The sequence below is a fragment of the Schistocerca serialis genome, unplaced genomic scaffold (genome assembly GCF_023864345.2).
Source record: "Schistocerca serialis cubense isolate TAMUIC-IGC-003099 unplaced genomic scaffold, iqSchSeri2.2 HiC_scaffold_1131, whole genome shotgun sequence".
In the NCBI taxonomy this organism is placed as follows: Eukaryota; Metazoa; Arthropoda; class Insecta; order Orthoptera; family Acrididae; genus Schistocerca; species Schistocerca serialis.
Window position 1 is genome coordinate 15001 of NW_026047328.1, and position 5000 is coordinate 20000.

The window sequence follows — 5000 nt, forward strand, 5'->3', positions numbered from 1 at the left end:
ACCGCGCTTCGCACCGGGCCCGCGAGGACCTACTTTGGCCGCAAGGCGCCGCGAGCAGGGGGCGCCGGCGCGCAGCTGCGCCGCCTGCCGCGTCCGTCGGCCGGCGCGCCTGCCACCGGCCGCCCCCACCAGCCGGCTGTAGCGCGTGCGCCCACGCACCGCGCTGCCAGCACGCCGGGCGGCCCCCCCTCACCGGCCGGGGACGGTCCCACCCAGCCACCGCCGCGTATCGCCTCACACCCAGATCCCCTTTCACGTTCGTGGGCATGGTGGGTCCCCTTTCACGTTCGTGGGCATGGTGGGTATCCCTGAAACAACCGGTTAATAGCTCGACCGATCGTCGCCAACACTGATTCACCTCTAGCGAGAACAACCGCACCACAACGGGTTACCGGTTGTTCATTTGCGTAACGTCACCAGCAAACGTACACGTCCATCGCCATTTGCAACGAGTATTGCATGCCTGTGTCAGGTGTCACAACACACTACGTCTGCCCACATAGACGCAACAACATGTGCACGCCTAGAGAACACGTGGAAGGTAGACCCCGTACGTATGCGGTGTCCATTGCGCGAACGACTGTCAGCCCGCCTCTGCAGCATGTCGCAGATGTGGAACGCGGTGCAACATGCTATCACGGTGTGTGAGAAGAGACGACTACGTCCGAATACACGCTCCACTACATCAACAGACTGCTCATGCTGATCGCCATCCAGGGCGTCCGTTCCTCCCACACGTCTGTATGGCGTACCACACTGCAATCCAGCTCTTATAGGGAGACGACACGTAGCTGCGTGCACAATATTTGGACTGTATGGTCCGCCGTTGCTAGGCGCTGTCGTCATACGGTCACATGGGCCACGATGTATCATTCAGTACATACGGAGCAATGTGCAGTACAGTTTGTGGGTTTTGCGTACATCGGCGGACAGGTGACAGGCCGTACCACAACGTAGGCTGAGTACGTCGGCATGCGAAGGGCATTGAACATGCAAACTTCTCACCGACCAGCTTGCGAAGGCAGGGGGGAAGGGGGGGGGGCATGTACGTCCTGCTGCTATCCACACTACAGTGTATAGCAGGAGCATGTGGAAAGTCAGCAACACCTGCAAGGTGTTTAACATGACGCGATACACAGGGGACCGGGCAGTGCGAGTAGCGAACTATATTGCGAGGGTTGCGGTTAGGCAACACTACACTACTTTAACGGGTTGCATAACAATTACAGAGCAGGTTCAGCGACAACGTGCGTCAGGTTAAGGCGCAATATAGTTTAGGTTACGGCGCACTTTAGGTTAGGTTAAGGCACATTATAGGTTAGGTTAAGGCACAACATGGGTTACGTTAAGGCACAACATGGGTTACGTTAAGGCACAACATGGGTTACGTTAAGGCACAACATGGGTTAGGTTAAGGCACAACATGGGTTAGGTTAAGGCACAACATGGGTTAGGTTAAGGCACAACATGGGTTAGGTTAAGGCACAACATGGGTTAGGTTAAGGCACAACATGGGTTAGGTTAAGGCACAACATGGGTTAGGTTAAGGCACAACATGGGTTAGGTTAAGGCACAACATGGGTTAGGTTAAGGCACAACATGGGTTAGGTTAAGGCACAACATGGGTTAGGTTAAGGCACAACATGGGTTAGGTTAAGGCACAACATGGGTTAGGTTAAGGCACAACATGGGTTAGGTTAAGGCACAACATGGGTTAGGTTAAGGCACAACATGGGTTAGGTTAAGGCACAACATGGGTTAGGTTAAGGCACAACATGGGTTAGGTTAAGGCACAACATGGGTTAGGTTAAGGCACAACATGGGTTAGGTTAAGGCACAACATGGGTTAGGTTAAGGCACAACATGGGTTAGGTTAAGGCACAACATGGGTTAGGTTAAGGCACAACATGGGTTAGGTTAAGGCACAACATGGGTTAGGTTAAGGCACAACATGGGTTAGGTTAAGGCACAACATGGGTTAGGTTAAGGCACAACATGGGTTAGGTTAAGGCACAACATGGGTTAGGTTAAGGCACAACATGGGTTAGGTTAAGGCACAACATGGGTTAGGTTAAGGCACAACATGGGTTAGGTTAAGGCACAACATGGGTTAGGTTAAGGCACACCATGGGTTAGGTTAAGGCACACCATGGGTTAGGTTAAGGCACACCATGGGTTAGGTTAAGGCACAACATGGGTTAGGTTAAGGCACAACATGGGTTAGGTTAAGGCACAACATGGGTTAGGTTAAGGCACAACATGGGTTAGGTTAAGGCACAACATGGGTTAGGTTAAGGCACAACGTAGGTTAGGTTAAGGCACAACGTGGGTTAGGTTAAGGCACAACGTGGGTTAGGTTAAGGCACAACGTGGGTTAGGTTAAGGCACAACGTGGGTTAGGTTAAGGCACAACATGGGTTAGGTTAAGGCACAACATGGGTTAGGTTAAGGCACACCATGGGTTAGGTTAAGGCACAACATGGGTTAGGTTAAGGCACAACATGGGTTAGGTTAAGGCACAACATGGGTTAGGTTAAGGCACAACATGGGTTAGGTTAAGGCACAACATGGGTTAGGTTAAGGCACAACATGGGTTAGGTTAAGGCACAACATGGGTTAGGTTAAGGCACAACGTAGGTTAGGTTAAGGCACAACGTGGGTTAGGTTAAGGCACAACATGGGTTAGGTTAAGGCACAACATGGGTTAGGTTAAGGCACAACATGGGTTAGGTTAAGGCACAACATGGGTTAGGTTAAGGCACAACATGGGTTAGGTTAAGGCACAACATGGGTTAGGTTACGGCACAACATGGGTTACGTTACGGCACAACATGGGTTACGTTACGGCACAACATGGGTTACGTTACGGCACAACATGGGTTACGTTACGGCACAACATGGGTTACGTTACGGCACAACATGGGTTACGTTACGGCACAACATGGGTTACGTTACGGCACAACATGGGTTACGTTACGGCACAAATTAGGTTAGGTTACGGCACAAATTAGGTTAGGTTAAGGCACAAATTAGGTTAGGTTAAGGCACAAATTAGGTTAGGTTAAGGCACAAATTAGGTTAGGTTAAGGCACAAATTAGGTTAGGTTAAGGCACAAATTAGGTTAGGTTAAGGCACGATATAGGTTAGGTTAAGGCACGATATAGGTTAGGTTAAGGCACGATATAGGTTAGGTTAAGGCACGATATAGGTTAGGTTAAGGCACGATATAGGTTAGGTTAAGGCACGATATAGGTTAGGTTAAGGCACGATATAGGTTAGGTTAAGGCACGATATAGGTTAGGTTAAGGTACGATATAGGTTAGGTTAAGGTACGATATAGGTTAGGTTAAGGTACGATATAGGTTAGGTTAAGGTACGATATAGGTTAGGTTAAGGTACGATATAGGTTAGGTTAAGGTACGATATAGGTTAGGTTAAGGTACGATATAGGTTAGGTTAAGGTACGATATAGGTTAGGTTAAGGTACGATATAGGTTAGGTTAAGGTACGATATAGCGTAGGTTCAGATACACATTGTTGTAGGGAAAGGTGTATTGGGGGGGGGGGCGGCAGGTTCGTTGATAGTGATTATCGTAATTGGATGCCTGCGGTATTATCCGATTTGTCACGTCAGGATGCACTTTTGGCTCATGACAGGCGGCGCTCCGATTCCATGGTTGTGGCAGATCTGTGTCTTTCATTCCTGCCATTGTTTGTGTGCTGTGACAGGAGGCAGTATTGTGATGTTGGGTGCACCACTGTGTAGGACATGTGTGGGTGTTCGTGGCTTAGCTGAGCAATGTGCGGATGTCGGAAGGGTGGGATATTGTGTTTTCTGGGTGGACCTCCCGGTCTGGTAATGATAGTGTGGATTGTGTCATGTGGCGGAGAGGATGCACTGGATGTTCTTCCATGCTGGTGGTTAGATATTGTGTGTGATAAGAGAGTAGTGTGTGATAAGAGTGTCTGGCTGACGTGTGGTTCTCATTGTGTGCAGAGTCTTTCAGCATGTATAGGGACGGTTGTATATATTATCTGTATTCTGATGGCTCTGCATCTATTACTAATCAGTGCCGTGTATACGGTTACTCTAGTTCCAGTCGAAACTGTTCTATCTCTGTACATTAGTGACACTGCGGCTCCACTATGTTGCCGCCCCTGTCGGCCGTTTCCCCCAGTGTATGGCTAATGATTATCAGCAATCAGTCTATTAGTCAATACCGGTAGTGTGACGACGTCAAATGTCCGGGATGGGGGAAGCTACACCCTTCCCGTGGGTCAGGGCCTAGAAAGACTCTTCCCACGCAGGAGACTCGGACTGTCGTTACTCTTCCGAGACATATATGTGCCCAGCGTTTTTTTGCGGCTGCGAGTGCAACGCCAGGAGGCTCGGACTGTCGTTACTCTTCCGAGATATATATTTGCCCAGCGTTTTTTGCGACTGCGAGTGCAACGCCCACGGGTGCCGACATGGATGGGGCGCTTCCTAGCTGATGGCTCAGCATGAGAATCCGTACAGTGAGCAATGCGATCGCGTCTGTAGCTTGTACGTGGTACAGCTCGCAGCTCATGAATAGGGACAGCGGGAATGTCGCATATTGGAAATATCTCTTCATGAAACGCATGTTATAGGTGTGAATTGCACCTTACGAGTGCGGGAAACGTCCGCCGTTCATCCGCTGGCGATGCGAGTTGGGCGGTTGGGGTGGGGCACGAACGGGTGCAGGTGGTGTGATTGCCGGTCCACGACTTCGTGCGGCAGAGGCACTGGCGTATGGGTGCTGTGGTCGACAGAGGCTGCATGCTTTGTGGGTGGCGTCGAAAGATGGGCACTGTGGGCCCATCGATGTCTTAGTCGGCTTGGCGTCCCATAGATGGCGGTATCGTCGTTGCAGGAGCTCATGCTGAGGGAGACCTACAGATGGCGGTATGTTTTGTGGTGCGCTCGACATGGCGGACGTAGTGTTGTCCGATTCGCATAGATGGCGATACTGTTTTG